The 18,407-nt window shown below is 40.9% G+C and overlaps 1 long non-coding RNA gene across 1 annotated transcript; it reads right to left on the bottom strand.

The window, feature by feature from the left end:
- Positions 1 to 204: 204 nt before the first annotated feature.
- On the bottom strand, positions 205 to 17,841 carry LOC121655989. Its single transcript, XR_006013349.1, has 3 exons — positions 17,330 to 17,841; positions 15,775 to 15,782; positions 205 to 216 (listed from the first exon to the last, which is right to left on the bottom strand). It is a non-coding gene; the product is annotated as an uncharacterized LOC121655989 (long non-coding RNA).
- Between the last annotated feature and the right edge of the window lie 566 nt (positions 17,842 to 18,407).

Genomic DNA, 18,407 nt, shown 5'->3' on the forward strand with positions numbered 1-18,407 from the left:
TGTACAACAAGTCCAGCTGTGAAATTTCCTCACTCCTGAATATTCCACAGTCAGCTGTCAGTTTGATCATAACAAAGTGGAAGCGATTGGGAACGACAGCAACTCAGCCACAAAGTGGTCGGTCCCGTAAAATGATGAACAACGTCAGTGGATGATGAGGTGCATAGTGCTCAAAGGTCGGCAACTTTCTGCATTCAACTGCTCCAGACCTCCAGACTTTAGATCAGCTCTAGAAGAGGAGAGAGCTTCATGGATATCGGGTTTCCATGGCAGCAGCTGCATCCAGGCCGTACATCACCAGAAGCAATGCAGAACGTCAGATGCAGCGGTGGAGAGAACGCCGCCACTGGACTCTGGATCAGTGGAGACCCGTTCTCTGGATGTACGAATCACGCGTCACCATCTGGTGATCTGATGGAAGAGTCTGGGTATGGTGGTTGCCAGGACAACGGTACTGGTCTGACTGCATTGAGCCAAGTGTAAAGTTTGGTGGAGGGGGGTCATGGTTTGGGGTTGTTCTTCAGGAGCTGGGCTTGGCTCCTTAGTTCCAGTGAAAGTAACTCTGAATGCTTCAGCGTACCAAGAGATTTTGGACAATGTTTCCAACTTTGTGGGAACAGTTTGGGAATGGTCCTTTCCTGTACCAACATGGCTGTGCACCAGTGCACAAAGCAGGTCCATAAAAACCTGGATGAGGAGGCTGGTGTGGATGGACATGATAGGCCTGCACGGAGTCCTGACCTCAACCCGATAGAACACCTTTGGGCTGAGATCCAGACCTTCTCATCCAGCGTCAGTGTCTGACCTCACACAAGTGCTTCTGGAGGAATGGTTAAAAATTCCTATAAACACTCCTAAACCTGTGGAAAGTTTTTCCAGAAAAGATTTGCCGGAGGGCCAGCATCATACTGAACTCATCTGATTAGGAACAGGGTGTCTATAAAGTTCATGCGAGAGTCAAGGCAGGTGAGCCTTTGGGCAGCATAATGTACATTTAGCAACACCGTGAACTCTCTGCAGCATCCCTGAGCTTCTCTGCTACAACCTGAACTGCAGGAGGCATCAAAGATTTCAGACGCCTGAACAGAGGGCTCACTCTGATGAAGCTTCTAGAACTAAATTTAACTTGTCTTACTGCAACATATTCTGTAAATCTTAATTTATTAAACTATTTTTAACTAATATAGTCGATGATCACGTCAACGTGGGACACATACAGTACAGTGTACACTATTAAAAAACAAATAACTTTGAAAAGGGCACCTGCTGGTCCAGAGGGCAAAGCACCACATAGTGTCTATCTGTGCACCGCTGGTGTCTACAACATTTCATGGATAATAAAAGGAAAGGATTTCAGGTTCATGTATGAAAGGGAATATTACAATAATTTGATTAAAACAATTCTTTGTGTTATTAGAGTCCAACAGAAGTATTTTATCGGGTATAAAATTTATTGTAAAGCAAAGATGAAAACGACTTATTATGTGTTGTTACTGAACAAACTATGTGAACTTTTTACATTTACACTGACATCAAAATGACAGAAAATCAGACAGAAAGAAGAAGATTTATCAGTAAATACTGAACTCATGAACAGAAGAAACAGCTAAATCTGATTTGTTTACCTGAATAGAAATAATCATTTAGACCAATCAGTGACATGGGACACACCCTGACCAGGTGTTTCTGGAAGAGCATATGTAGATAATCAGGAAACAGCTGCATGTTTTCATCACTTACTGCATGTATGTGGACTGTGTGGATGCAGAGGACAAAACTTTAAACACGGCTGAGAGGAACTCATTCAGGTATCTTAAAACACACTTTTATTACTCGGCTTTTAACACTGCGTGAGTTGTGTGGTCCTCTGTCACGTTTATTTTAGTTATTTATTTATTTTATGATGTTATTTTGTGTGCAGCATTTTGGAAACGTTTTGTTGTGAAATGTGCTATATAATTAAAGTGATTGATTAATTGAACTTCATGATTATCTTAAAAATACTTTCTGTTAATATGAAGAATTTTCTCTAAGAGCTGAAAACAAAACTCAGAGGAGCTTTGCATGTTTGCATGTTATATATATATATATATATATATATATATGCGTGTGTGTGTACAGACATGTAGACATGAACAAATGTATTTCTCTGAATCTCTGAACAGGTTTTACTCCAAAAATGAACAACACGAACCCAACGTCTTTGGACGATTTTTACCCGAACCAGACGTTTCCAGACAACAGCTACGAGTCTCTCATCTCCTACTGCTGGATTTTTGAGGGTGAAGCTAATCTCTTCACACTGATCATGGTTTCCATCTGCCTTCCTTTGACCGTCTTGGCCTTATGTGCTCTTTTATCACAGGTAGTATAATAGAGCTGAGACTTCTGCTCTGTTAATGACTTCTTACTATTATTAACAGTAAATATTTATCATGTTTCACCGCATGTAAAGTTATATATTAATAAGATGTTTTTAGTTCCAGCTCTTAGAGAAAGAACAGAAAATGACATAAAACTGAACTTTTTGATTCTTCTTGTGCTGCCATCAGTGAATGAATGCTGTAATTATTTAGCTGTGGAACTACCGAATTCTGCTTTCATTCTTCATGAGTTTCCCAGTTTAAACACATTAATGATAACAGCTGATTTTATTTGTTTTCTGGTTTTCTTTTTATGTTTTCTGCAGCTGCGAAATGAACATGTTGCTCCGGTCTACGTCATCAACCTCGTCTTTGCTGACATCATACAGATGTGCTGCATGATCGTTAAGCTGGCAGGGGTCAAGGACGAATTAATAACGACAATATTTTACTACTACGTCTACAACTGTGCTGTGATGGTCAGTGTTTTCTCCATGGTCTGCATTGCCCTGGAAAGGTAACTGTCTATTCTACACCCCCCTAATGTATTAGTAGATAGCTCTGATGGTCTTCACAGACTGGTTTTGAGTATCTGTCTTGTGTTACAGATATCTGCTCATCGCCTGGCCGATCTGGTACCATCTGAAACGAACCACCAAGGTCTATGTGGGTGTTTGTGCTTTAATCTGGGTCATTTCTGTTTTTATTGGAGTCATTCATCAAGATTATTTGGGTGCTTTTCTCCTCCTTCCCTTTCCCCTGCTCATCTTCTTCCTAGTTGGGACCATTAGAGCCCTGTCTGCTGTCCAGGGTGTTTCCATCAATGAAAAACGGAGAATTGTGGCAATTTTGCTTGTGGTTGTGTTAACGTACACAGTTCTGTTCCTGCCTCGGTTTGTTTGGCCATTGTTGTTTTTATCATCTGGCATGGACTTCAAAATTTATGTCAACTTTTATGACGTGTCTTGCACTCTAATTCAGTTGCAACCTCTTACTAACTTAGTTTTATATTTTTTATTTAATAAATGGACCATAGGAAGGTTTTTGGTCTGTCTGCCCTGTTGCAGAAAGAACAATGATGATGCCACCAGATCAACAGCCTGAATGATGAAAACATGAAAACAATCAGCCTAAAATACGCTGACAAAGGAGAGAAAATGGACATTCACATAGACAGAAGACAGATTTTCTATTTTATCAAAGAATCTGGGAAAACTGACAAAAACTTCAACACATTTGCATTCTGCAAAAAGGCTACAAAGACTTTATTTTCTGTACAAACTAAAGACTTTTAATGTAGAAAAGACACTGATTTATTTTACAAATCTTTTATGGAGTCTGTTTTAATGTTCTGTATTATTGGCTGGTTTGCAGAATAAAAACCGTTGGATATCATCAGAGTAGAAGTAAGATAACTGGCTCACAGCAGCTCTCTATCAGATATTTATAATCGACACGTATCACGGAAGGTGCAACCAATCCTGGCCAGCTCTGGTCACCCAGAAGAATTTGTTCTCCCTTCAGGTCGTCAGCATCGTTGCAAACAACCCAGCCACCTGCCTGACCAACATGTGACGTGGTTTGGTCACATGACTCTAGGTGTGAATGGTTTCTAAACGGCCTGGGAAGGTGAGTCAAGACTGCACTGCAGGTGTTTGACAGATGAAACCTGAGGCCCCCTCCTCTATCTAATGTTGGTTTTCCCATTTAACATCGATGACTTCTTCCCCTGTCAAATATATGCACCTTACTTTCCTTTAAAAGAGTGTTGCTTGTCCTTAAGATGCAGGTGGACTGTTGAAACTTGACCTGAAGAGCTGCTCTTTGTAGCACCGCACACCTGTAAAGTGGTTGTTAGGTTTCTATGTAGAGGTCTGTGCTCTGGTGGACCAGTTTCTGCCTCCGTGTGTTGCTAGGTTTGAAATGCACAGGAATGTTGTGTTTAGAGAAGATCAGTCCTCAAAGGCCGCTGTCCTGCAGGTTCTGGAGGTTTCTTGCTGCACCTGAATCGGATTAATAGGTCATCATGCTGGCAGAGAACTTAACAAGCTGTTGAGGAGAACCATTTAATTTGAATCAGGTGTGCTGGAGCAGGAATCGTCTGACACACCAGAGCTGGACACCCCGGTTTTTCAGCCACTCCAGACATGTGTGGAATGACAACGTTTGTGCATCATTTCTTCTATTCTTCATTATTTGGGGCTCAGTTTTTCTCTGACTTGATAAAAGCCCAGCTCAGACACGCAGGGTTGAAGCTCTGTCTCGACATGCTTGTGCAGCTTTTCTTTCCTTCTGTCCTGGTGGGACATTTTCAGCCCGATGCTGCAGAGTCCTGAGGACGGCCAGTCTGTGTTCCAGTGGGTGGTGTGAGTCAGAGAGCAGGAACTGGTCTGTGTGTGATGGTTTCCAGTACACTGCTGGGTTGGTAACAAAACCTACCCGACTCCCACACGTCCCTCATGTTTTTCATTAGGTGCTTTTCCATTACCCCTAGAACTGCACAAAACCTAAATATCGCAATAAAAACTGGTAATGGAAACACCAACATTTTGAAAAACCTCTCAAACATTGCTAAAATGTTTTTATGCTGTCATGAGGTGACTTTTCAGATGTGTCAATATAGGAGTATATCGCAAAGTGTAATGGAAACACTTTTTTTCATTTACACGTCCCCGGACATGACGTAAGGGGCACGGCATGAGGAGCTGCAAGAGGAGACAGAAATCTTTTCACAAACAATTAAAGAAAATATCGCTGCCATCCTTCATAGCAAACAACAGCGAAATGCAAGAATTTTTAACCAAAAATTAGAAATCTCCTTCCTCCTCAAAGCTGAGAGAACAACAACTAATGCACTAAACACCATTCAATGGAAGCGCCTGCAAATCGCTGTTGTTGAAATTTTAGAAATATCGCTTTTATTTAGCAAAATACTGTAATGGAAACGCAGCTACTGAATACCAGTAAGATTCAGAGTTAATTTCCAAATGTTATGACTCCAGTAGAAGGTGATGCATTAAATAGAAGCTGCTTATACATCAGAGCTTCAGGTGGTCGACCTCCATGATGCCAGATCTGAGCAACTTCCAGACATTTTTCAACATTTTTGTCCTATTTATGAAGCATTTAAAACTCTGTTTTTAACAGATTGATTTATGTTGTTTGAATAGAAGTTTCAGCTGTAAATATTTTTTTTATTATTAATGATATAATAAAAATCAAGTGTTTTGCTCTAGATTTTTTCTCTTAGACACGTGGATATAATCATCAATCTCTGTAAAAAACTTGGATTTCTTGCAGGAAAACACTAGCAGTGTCCTTAAAATGTACATGTTCATTGTATAATCTGTGTATTTATCAACTTTAAATTGTAATTTGAAGTGTTTGTGTGAACGAAATAAAGATTTAGGTTTAAACTGCACTCAATGAATCCTGAACTCATGACTCTTTTCTTTGTCTTTTCTTCCTCCGAAAACCAAATCAAATCAATTTTATTTATAAAACACTTTTCATGCAGAAAGGGCTTTACATTATAGAAACAATTTATGCATATTAAAATAAAACAAGCTTTCACACAAAAGTTTTTAACAAATTGATTTAAAAACACCCACACACACACATACACTCTAAGAAAAAATGGGGAGGGGGAGGTGGGGGCGCCTACAGCGGCCAGCTAAGGAGTTGGCAGCTTGGGAGAAAGATCTCTCTCCCGGTTGTGCCCCTCTCCTCCCCCACCACCCCACATCATACACACCACACATAGGGCTCTGTGGGGCGGGTGGAGTCGGTGGGTTTGGCTGGGGGGTCCCCGGGGGGTCTTGGGGGACGGGGACATGGGCTGTGGGTGGGCGGACAGGAGCCACCGAGGTGGCCCTTCCTGCATCCCCTCCCTTTGTGACCTCTCTCCCCCCGATTTTATTTACACGTTAGACACTACCACATTTAACAGAATTGCACTACACACATAACACACACACTCACACACACTGAGGGAGCCCTGAGGGGGTCCTGCTGCCTGGCAGAGGGACATGTTCTGGTCCCTGGGGTACCTGGCCTTGGTGTTGGGTTGGCGTGGCCGGCGGTGGTTTTGCCTGGGGCGGTCGGGCCCAATCAGGTTCCTGGGCGGGGCTCTGCTGGGGGGGATGGGTGGCCCTTGGGCCTGTGGGGTGCCTGCCCTCTGTGCAGCCCGCGCCGTGGCTCCTGCTGGGCCTGCTTGCCATCGCCCTGTGCTGCCTGGTGCCCCTGCCCCATCGCACCAGGGGGTTCCGGTCTGGCAGCTACAGACACCAGTATTTTACTGTGAATTTACATGATCTATGCTGTAACTTATTTTTACAGTATCATACTGTCGAAGTATGTACGGTACAGATACTGTAAATAATGGTAAAATAATGGTAAAATACTGGTAAGTACAGCTGCCGGTATTCTTCTGTGAATTTACATTTTCAGTACTATAATTTATTTTTAAAGTAGTTTACTGTTAAAGTAAATACTGTAGTGCAGCTAAATTTACAGTAAAATACAGGTGGCTGTAGCTGCCAGTATTTACAACTGTATTTACTTTATCAGTAAATACTGCATAGTACAACATTTTAATGTAGTTTCTTTACATTAAAAATAATGTAACCAAAGTCCTCATTTTCACTTGTACTGTAACATTTAGTAATAGTAGAAGAGAAATAGCGGTAAATAGTAGTATTTAAATAAAATACATAATGTTGTACAATGCGTAACACACAAGAAGATTAGATGAGAGGAATTGTTTAGAAATGAATGTTCATTTCAAGGCACTGTAATGTCACAACCCAAACATATATATTCTTCAAAATTCCATTTCCATACCTCAGGAAATCACTGAAAAAATCAGGCCTCCAAATTTAGGAATTAGACATGGCTGTAGTAACACTGGAATAAAAATAGAAGAATTACAGGTTTCCATGTCTTAAACTGGGTTTAAATAATTTGCTTAAAATGATCAGGACTTAATCTTAAGAGGTGACAACAACTAACCTGTATGAAGAGCCAGTCAAAGTCCATCAGGTTTTTAATCAGTAGAAACATCTGCATTCACAGTCTGCAGTTTCTTTTAGATTATCTTGTCTGTCTTTTTGGACACCATCTTTCCATGGGTGGTCTTTGTGCCCCTTTCTGGGTTAATCCCAATGAAGCGCATAAAAAACACAAGATCTAAATGGGAAAATGCAAGAACTTGCCAAATAGTTTATTTGAAACTTTGAAAGCAGCTAGTAACTGTAATATATTTTTATGCCTTATTTTGAGAAATTGTGCAGTTTTTAAATATACCAAGAAAATACATCAACAATTTTGACAACTATTAGTTATAATTTGCTTCATAGCTTTTAAATCTTGTGCAGTTTGTTGTATTTAACTCACTGTACAGTGTTTTTAATGTAATTAAATACAGTCATAAGAATAGGTTTACCGTTGAATGAACTCCAAAGTCTTAGCTGCCTCATCTGGATATTGCAGGTTGAATATGTAGAAAGTGGCAAACACTGCTGCAAGTCCTGTCACAAATGTTGGCTGGATGATGTATCAAAGATGATATGGCTTTCAGCGCTGACCATCCATCCAGCTACCAGTTGCTCATTACATTACTGCACATCTTTGAACATATGTTGCAAAATGTCATTTTTAAGATTTTTATTTGTATATGTATACTTTTTGTTAACACACACACACACACACACACACACACACACACACACACACACACACACACACACAACAATTCAATAACTGATAGTAATAACCGATTTTAGAATATCACCAAACTCAAACTGTACCTTTCATTAGTTCTAGGAACACAGTGGAAGTGTGGTCAGTGTGTGTGACCTGCAATAAAACGAAAAAAATCATAATAATAAAAAAATGAAATAGTAAATAAAAAAGGAGTTAAGAAAGCTACAGCAGAATTTACTTGTTAGCGGTGGCAGTAAGTAGATCAGTGCTGGTGTTGTGCTTGTATATACACAGCTATTGGCAAATTCAAACGCTAATGATTACATAAATTTACGACTATGGAAAGATGAAAGAGAAAAAGATGTGGTTTTGCATCACTTGTGTATTAAACACACCTTAGGTACAGAAGACTTTGTGGGTTATGGCAAAAAATTCAGCTCATGTTTTGCATCTACATGCAGTTGGAATATTTCAGTTGTGTCCTGATTCAAAACATCCATTAGGTAACATCTACCCACAGCTTCATTTATTCAGTAACTTCTTGTCACTTCTATTGGCCCAAATTGACTTAATACCATGCAAAACCACAAGTTACATCCTCTAAAATTATTTTACTTACCTTTTTTATGCTTTAAAACTGGAGGATGAATGCTGGTTGTCGAAGTTGCAAATACCAAAGAAGCGGGTCCAAAAAAAAATAAACACAGTATTGGTTTGTTATTTTGCAGCAGTTTACTGTTGTCTTCATTTTCGATTCTCACAATAGTAAAAAAAAAACAAACAAACAAACTGATTTTATTACTTCATTTTGGAAAGACAGTATGTGACTGCTAGAATTTGGCCATAAATTCACAGAAATTTCTAAGAGTGTACACAAACAAAGCACATCTATCCTTTCCCCACCCCCCACCGCTACCCCATGGACTGCTGTCCCTCGGTACTGCCTCGTAACTGACTGTGGGTATAAAAATAGAAAAATAGAAAAATAGAAAAAAGAGAAACTAACATCTGGCTTGACACTTGACGCTGGTGTTAGGAAACCATAACCTTTTACACGGAAGCCAGCCCACTCATGACCACAGAGGGCTCCACCACCAGATAGTCAAGTAAACCACATCCACCATTTACCCACAGTGTGTTTTTAATGCAGATGCATCGTATTCATGCTGTAAGGAACCATGACTGGTGTCATTGTGCAGCTTTCTAAAGTTAAACATGACTTTTTAAATTTCAGTAAAGATAATGAGCAAGATTAGAACCATAAAGAGGTTTAGGAGCTCCCACCTGTAGGTGTAGAACAGCATAGCTGGCTGTTGTTTTCCAGTAGCTACAATGATATAAAAATCCATCATAGATGTATAGATGGTCAGTCTTGAGGATAAATATACAAACTGTGACAAATAATGGCGTGGAAGTACAATTCTGTAGGATAGTAAGTTATGTTTAATTCCATCTAAATGTTTAATGTTTTTTTTAGAATCAGAGGTATGTGCTTACTATAAGCTGATCTCTGCATCAGCAGGAAGATTTCAGCCTCAGCTGGACTGATTACAGCTGTAGTGTTCAAAGCATCAATGACGTAAGTAAAGGACTGATCTTATTTACACGTTTACAGCTACTTTAGTTACTTTTACCAATATTTTGCTGCAGACTTGTCTATTTTATATAAATTGTAAATTTAGCTTATTCTGCTTTCAGCTGCATTTGACAGTGTTTTACATCCTTCGATGGGCATTGTTATACTGGAGGTCCTGCACCATGATGGTCTGCAGTAAGAATGACTGGTCCAGTGTTTACAGTGAGGTCACGGGGTGGTGGAGGGAATGTGATGTTTTCTATAAAGTCATGACACCCAGTGAGACACAGACACAGACTGTGGGGAAGCGTACGAGTAATCATGTTCTAAATAAAACTCATACTTCTGTACAAACGTTACACTTTTCCAGACAACAGAGACATTATGCGAGCTGTGGCTCTTCCTGAAGCTCCGTTAAGCTCCGTTAAAGGAGCTCCAGGTAGAGCCGAGCGACTGGAGGTGAGTTCAGGTGCAGCTGTATGTGCTGAAAGCGGAACTGAATTCCAGGAATGATCAACGTGTTTTCCAGCACAGAGAAGTACAGATGCCACAGTCAAAGCACAAGAGGGTGTGTTTCTGTGCCAGTGATCCTCCTACCTGCAGCTTCGTGTAGTGGAATGACTTATTTTCATAGTTTGTGGTTTAAATTTCACATGAAATTCAGCATCAGGAAAATGTTGACATGCTTCCTGCTTCCTCTTTTATGTAAACCTGCATGAGGAGTTTAGTTGTACCTTTAAACATAAATTTGTGGCATTTTCTTTTGCTGTGCACATAAAAAGCTATTTTAATTTGTGTTTAAAGTAAGTTACTTTTAAAGACACACAGCAGATTTCCTCAGTGACACACCCCCTGTCGATGGCTAATCCAGCATCTGTCTTACATCCTACATGTACTGTGAGATTCTCCAGACAGTGACACGTAAAGAAAAACTCAGCTGCAATGTCACGCGGCGTCCTGGAAAATAAAGTTGTGGCGTTTCAGCCTCAGAAAGCTGCCGGGCAGCAGCAGCTCTGGAAATGTACTTAATGGATGTCGCTGCGTCAAACAAGCCTGGAACGCAGAGCTTTGAGGCTGGAGAGTTATGTAATGCGTCTTTAAGAGTCAAACAGGTTTTGCTTGTCAGAAGAGTTAATTTGGTGGGACAGGTGGTAAAAATTGATCTTTTATAGGTAAACGACCCCTGGATTAGACACTCTTAGAATGCTAAGGCTTTAGACTATAGTCCATTATGCCAAGTTGAGATGAAGATGTTGTCGGTTACAGATCTCGACACGAGTCACCCTCTCATTTCCCACCATCAGCTACTTGGAGAAAATAACTGATCCCTGTCTGGATAACTGTAACTCTCTCTTTCTGGAATTGGTCAGATTTCCATTTCTAGTCTACAGCTGGTCCACAACGCTGCTGCTCGTCTGCTAACTGGAGCACACGGATTTCCCCAGTTTAGTTTTCTCTTCACCGGCTCCCTGTGCACCGTAGAGTTGATTTTAAAATCCGTCTGTTAAAGAATAATTTCTTTCAAAATGCTCTTGTTCCACAGTACTTGTAAAAGTTGCTTTTAAATCTCTTGTAAACGCCTTGTTTCCTTTAGCCTTTTCTAATATATGACCAATGTTTTGTGTGTGTTTATGTGGTATGGGTGCACAATGTGTGTTTATGCATATTTAAGCTTTCTTATTGTAGACTTAATCTTTTTATGGTGCATATTATTTCTATATTTCCTGAATGTACAGCACTTTGGTCCAGAGATGCGAGATGTGAGAGATGCAGTTTATTCCTGTTAGTCAAGTCCTCAATAGTCTTATTTTGGGTCATTTTGCTTCCCCTCACTGTGTGTACAATGATGACTTTACTCTGTGAAAACAGGAAGTGTAAAGTTTCTAAATACCTTCCAGCACCCACACGACATGCATGCAAGTATTAGCTGGTTGCAGCAATGATGCTGCAGGACTGATAATTTATTCTGTATCTGTGCAGCCACATGTTTCATTAATGATACAAGCCGATGTTTGAGGTAGATAATGCATTCGCTTCAGGAAACACGGAAGTTATCTCTAAATTTGGTGACTGTGGCTAACATGAGCTTAGATAGGTTAGTAGCAAAACTCCTCCCCCAGCTCTCTGTGAATTAAAGGAAATGAAGCTTAATATAAGAGATTACTTCTGTTTCACTTTGATGCTTTTAAACTACTTTAATTCCTTTGTTATTTTTTTATAAACCTACTGAAAAGACAGAGGACTTTTCATATCTTATATCTTTTTCTTTAATCTAAAGAAAAGATTTTCTGGCATCAAGGTAAAAACATTTTATCTTTTAAACTTTTTCTCTGATGTCTTTTCACCAGATGGTAAAACATGAAGGATGAGTTGATCTCTGTCAGATAACAGTAAATGAACAAAGAAAGGTCTCTAATACTGACCTCATACTGTTTGTTTTTCTGTATCATGTCAGATTTCATAGAGATAAATGACTTTTTATGTTCATTAAATAAGATCACGTTAGGAATAAAAATAACCTTTATTTATTTCTTTGTTCTTTTCTGAGTTATTATTAGTAACTGTTTAGAGACTTTATATGAGTTCATAAAGTTATTATATTTTCTTTTTATATTTACATCTCACTACATAAAAACCTCTTAATGGAACAACTGACATGTTTTTTTAAAGTTTGGTGTAAAACCTTAAACAACCACTGGGTTGTTTAAAGTGTTCAGCAGTATCTCTGTAAGAATGAGGCGAGTTTAATTCCAGGAAACTGAGCTCATGAGCAGCAACTCATGCAGAGAAACGAGCTGCATTACATTTTTATATCTTCACATGAAAACTAAAATGTTAATAACTAAGCAGAATTAATTTTTTTGCATTTTACTGCTGCAAATGATTAAAAATTCATAAAGTGCCTCCAATTCTGAAACTACAAATGTTCTTGTGTTAATGTTTTTTATGTTTTATTACTAAGGAGCCAAAATGAATCTAAAGAGGGAAACAAAGGATTTTCTTTTTCTTTTATTGGAATAGCATGACATGTTCAAATCTTCTTACAGCACCAATTCCACAAAAAAGGCTCTGTGTAAAATGTAAATAAAAACAGAATACAAGGATTTATAAATCCAATTAATCCATATTTTATTCCCAGTAGAAGATAAATAACGCATCAGATGATGAAACTGAAAAATATGAACTGATAGTGAATCTGATGGCAGCGACACGCCTGTAAAAAGTAGTTCCAGGGTGATGTTCGGCACGGTGTAAAAAGTAGTTCCAGGGTGATGTTCTGTGTGCTGTAGCACCCCCTCTTCTTCTAACATCTGTCTGGGAAGTAAGGAGACCACTCGCTGGAGTTTTAGGAGAGGAATGTTGTCCCATTACTAGGCCTGTACTATGAAGCAGGATTAAGAAACCCAGGATATCTCTCCGTTACCTGGGCTGACTTACCCAGACATTCACAAAACTGATAACCAGCTACTACTCAACTCTATAATTCAACCAAGGGTTTTCCATCTTTATCAGAGCACCTCACATAAAAGGGGCGGAGTTTTCAGCACCTGACCAATCACAGACATGGTGAAATCCTGCAGGGCAACTACTTTTCCATGCAGGAGCAGACAATTTTTCCTCACAAATATGAAGGATTCAAACACATCATCCAGGCCAAAAGCAACACTGTCGCTATAGCAACAGCCAGGAAGGAATACTGGCAGAAAACTGCAGACTCTTCGTAAAGTAGCGAGATTATACAATGCTAATTTATGTGACAATATAAACAGCCAGTACTCTGATTGTTACTGTCCGGACGTTTGGGGAGGAGCTTCCCCAGTTCATTCCTTTCCTTTCTATTTTCTATCCAGTTCTTTAGAGGCTCAGCACCCGTGTGAGCGCTTGTGTTGAAATATTAATTCCTCACCGTGACGACATGAGTAGTTGTGGTTCCATAAATTCATGGTTCTGTAGTTCTGCCAAGTGTGAGCATTATTATCAAGCTCATTATTTCAGATGCGGCCCTGGTGGAGCTAAACGGACTCGGAACAAGTCGAGAACAAGGACAGAAAAATATATGAGGCACCCGTGACAAGCAGTGTTGATTTTATCTGCCATTTTTAAATATAGCCTTAGTTTTAGTCCAGTTTCAATCGCACTTATTTATTTTTATTACATTTAGTCAACCTCATCCCATTTTTATTTAGTTTTACTCAAGTATAAGTCGAGCATTTTAGTTTTTATTTTAGTCCAAGAAAACATCATTTTATTTGTCTAGATTTGGTCCGCTTGTATTCGCGATCTCGTTCTTTCGGTCATTACCCACAGCTCATGACCATAGGTGAGGGTAGGAACGTAGATCAATCGGTAAATCGAGAGCTTTGTCGTTTGGCTCAGCTCCTTCTTCACCACGACAGACCGATGCAGAGTCCGCATCACTGCAGACGCCGCACCGATCCGCCTGTCGATCTCCCGCTCCATTCTTCCCTCACTCGTGAACAAGACCCCGAGATACGTGAACTCCTCCACTTGGGGCAGGACCCTATCGCAGACCCGGAGAGAGCACTCCACTTCAGGTGCTGATTCTCATCCCAGCCACTTCACACTCGGCTGCGAATCGCTCCAGTGAGAGCTGAAGATCATGGCCCGATGACACCAACAGAACCATGTAATTCGCAAAGAGCAGAGACCCAATCCTGAGGCCACCGAACCGGATCCCCTCGACACCTCGACTGCACCTAGAAATTCTGTCCATAAAAGTTATGAACATAATTGGTGACAGAGGACAGCCTTGGCGGAGTCCAACCCGCACTGGAAATGATTCTGATTTACTGCCGGCAATGCTGACATAAGCTGTGACACCGGTGTTGTGGATGTCTTTGTTTCTTCTCTTGAATCTTGTAGAACATCAGGTGGTGTTGGTAGATATGGGCATCCGTATCAGTTCGTAGGACATGGTGGTGATAGAAATTTTATATATATATATATATATACATATATATATATCAGTGGGTCTCTGCTGACTTTTATCCCGGTGGAAGAACTGAGTCGGGTCAGGTATGCAGCCTGTGAGCTTCAGGAGAGGGTGTCTCCGACGGAGACGGAGGAAGGAGGAAAAGAAGAAAAAGAAAATAGGGTCAATATTTATCCTACAGAGATTATGCATGTGTCTGAGGAAAGTTGCAAGTGTTTTCTCTCAGAGATTTGACAAAGTTAAAAATAAATCTTCAGTGTGTGTATCTAATTTCCTTTAAGGTAAAAATTGTTTATGTTTGACAAGGTTTTAAAAGAACACACAAATTAAGTAGAAAGAACACAATAAAATTAAAGCATTGTGATGAAGGTGTCCATAAGAAAGGACTGAAAGTCTTATAAAAATATTTTATAAATGCAAATACAAGTCAGCTGAGACTCAAAAACTATGTTTTTTCAAACAACCAGCTTTTACAACCCGAAAGTGTCCTTGTGTGTATTAAGTATTCTGGAGCAGAGCAAAACATTTCCTCAGCCTGATCAGATCATTTTACATTATCTGGATCTTTTCCAGACGTAATTTTAGCATCTCCTTCTAATTTAGTTTTTACTGTTAAAAGTACCCATTTTATTTCTTCATGAGATTTCTCAATCCTACTTAAACTGTTAGACAGAGCTTCATTATTATCGGCAACGTGTCCTCTCTGTCTGCTGCTTCGGAGTGTGAGAGAATCTCCAACCACACACACACTCACACACTCTTTGACTCTTTTTGTTGTTATCTTCTTCTTTGGTTTCATTATTCTTTCCTTTTATACTTCAGCAATACGCTTATTTTATTTATTATATATTTGTTTCTTCTTTATTTATTTTATTTTATACGGTGCACCTATTTGAAATATTTATGTATTTATTATATTACTTATATTTATGTCCTATTATTGTTTGGCCCTTTTATTTATTTATTTTTTCCTTTGTTACATATTGGGGGTCCCATTCACCCTCCTTCTCCTTACCAGCTGTGTTCCCATTATGCAACTAGGACGTCTCCAAGTTGGATTTTTCTCACTTCGAGTAGTCCACACTCAGGCACAAAAATTACTAAAAAGCCTCTTATTTCCACCAAAGTTTTCACTTCAATGCCGGACTTGACCTACCCTACCTCAGTAGAATAGTGACCTACCCTGCTTTCGCAGAATAGTGAAAACCTATCTTGTCTTCACAAGATAGTGGGATTCCTACCCTATTTTCATAAGATAGTGAGAGAAGGGTGGTAAATGAGACTCCGATATGAAAACTTCTCACCGTGTGTGATTCTGGGTGCTGCTCCACACGCAGCCTTCGTTCTGGATATCAGTGGTGCCTGAACGGAGTCCCTCCGCCGTCCCCTGTCGGTTAAGGCTGACCCAGGGGCTGAAGAATCCTTCAGGATGCGCAATCACGGGTTCTGGTCCTCCGGTCAGTCACTCAAGATATCCTGTTCGTGACGCCAAATTGTTGTGGAATTTTTAGTTATCAAAGGTCACACACTAAGTGAGAATCGAACAAAGTATTTTTATTAAGAGCTGATCAGCAATGAGAGTCGCACAGTCAAAGGAGTTTGTCTGCGTGAGTCTGGGGAGATACAAGTGAGCTTGGTTAATATACCAGGCATGAGCTGATAACATCACAGTAGGAGGTCATTGTTGTAATTTTCTCTACATAGCAGTCAACAAATGTTAAGGTGTCAAAAGAAAGGGGGAAGGGTGCAAAAGGAGGAAGCTCACTAAACTGTAAACATCTGTTGAGGGGATGAAAAAGGGGGGAAGGTGTGAGAAGGAGTTCTTATCTAAATACACAGACATACAAAGTGTAACCTACAAACTATAAGGGTATATGAATAAATTTTCCATTACACCGGTCGTACAGGGACCGGACAGCTCGTACAAGCGAGTCCGGCACTCCATACTCCCGGAGTACCCCGCACAGGAATCCTCGGGGGACACGGTCAAATGCCTTCTCCAAATCCACAAAACACATGTAGATTGGTTGGGCAAACTCCCATGCCCCCTCAAAGACCCCAAAGAGCGTGTAGAGCTGGTCCACTGTTCCACAACTGGGACAAAAACCACACTGCTCCTCCTCAATCCGAGGTTCGACTATCTGACGGAACCTCCTCTCAAGCACCCCTGAATAGACTTTACTGGGGAGGCTAAGGAGTGTGATCCCTCTGTAGATGTACCACACCCTCCGGTCCCCCTTTATGAAGAGGTGGACCACCACCCCAGTCTGCCAGTCCAGGGGGACTGTCCCCGATGTCCATGCGATGCTGCAGAGGCGTGTCAACCAAGACAGCCCTACGGCATCCAGAGCTTTAAGGAACTCTGGGCGGAGCTCATCCACCCCTGGGGCCTTGCCACTGAGGAGCTTTTTAACCACCTCAGCGACCTCAGCTACAGAGATAGGAGAGCCAGCACCAGCTACCCCAGACTCTGCTTCCTCATCAGAATACGTGTTGGTGGGATTGAGGAGGTCTTCGAAGTATTCCCTCCACCTCCTAACAACATCCCGAGTCGAGGTCAGCATCCCCACTGTACACAGTGTTGATGGAGCACCACTTTCCCCTCCTGAGCCGCTGGATGGTGGACTAGAATCTCCTCGAAGCCGTCCGGAAGTCATTCTCCATGGCTCCTCCCACGCCCGAGCTTTTGCCTTAGTGACTGCCGAAACTGCACTCCGCTTAGCTCGCCGATACCCATCAGCTGCCTCTGTAATAGGGCTGCCACAATTAGTCGACTAGTCACGATTATGTCGACTATTTTAATTGTCGACAACTAATTTAATAGTCGAAGCTTCGTTATTTTAAAAAGAAACCTGCAGCGGCATTTTCCACTGCCGCCTCTGCGTTTCTGTCCATGGCACACATGCGCAGTAGAGGTAATCGGGGTCAGACGTGATGTCACCGGAAGTAAAACCAGACGGGCTTTTGTATCATCATGGCTACCCGGCAACGGACTTCTAAAGTGTGGGAACATTTTAAGAAAACAGAAGAAAAAGCTGTCGAATGCGTTATCTGCAAGGCAAAACTTGCCTTCCACAACAGTACAAGTGCGATGCACGAGCACCTGAAAAGGAAGCACATTGTGGCTGATTGCGACAACGAGGAAGGTGGACCGTCGTCTAGGTAAGCTAACTGGCTAAGCTAACAACATTAGCGTAAAACTTACTTTCTCATACCGATAGCTGCAAATGTTAACATAAGTGATGACGATTTGATTAATAATAATAATAATGGATTAGATTTATATAGCGCTTTTCAAGGCACCCAAAGCGCTTTACATTGTGTGAATCCATTATTCATCCACTCCTCACTCATACCTGGTGATGGTAAACTACGTGTGTAGCCACAGCTGCCCTGGGGCAAGCTGACGGAAACGTGGCTGCCATTCTGCGCCTACGGCCTCTCCGACCATCACCGAACATTCATCCACACATTCATACACCAGCGATGCCAACACTGGAGGCAAGGAGGGTTAAGTGTCTTGCCCAAGGACACAACGACAGATAACTGCGGGAGCGGGAATCGAACCGCCGACCTTCCGATCGTTGGACGACCTGCTCTACCGCCTGAGCCACTGCCGCCCCAACCTTAGTTAGCACACACGTCACATGTTTCCTGTAAAGTTATAACGGTGATGTTTTGGCCAGTGCCTTATCCTTATTCCATCAACTGTTTGCACTTTATGATACGTGTTTGTTGCTACAGGCTGCATATTTCATTAAAGGTTTAATGAACTACCATCTTAATTGTCTTTATTTTAGTTAGCATATAC

The sequence above is a fragment of the Melanotaenia boesemani genome, chromosome 16 (assembly GCF_017639745.1).
Source record: "Melanotaenia boesemani isolate fMelBoe1 chromosome 16, fMelBoe1.pri, whole genome shotgun sequence".
Taxonomy (NCBI): domain Eukaryota; kingdom Metazoa; phylum Chordata; class Actinopteri; order Atheriniformes; family Melanotaeniidae; genus Melanotaenia; species Melanotaenia boesemani.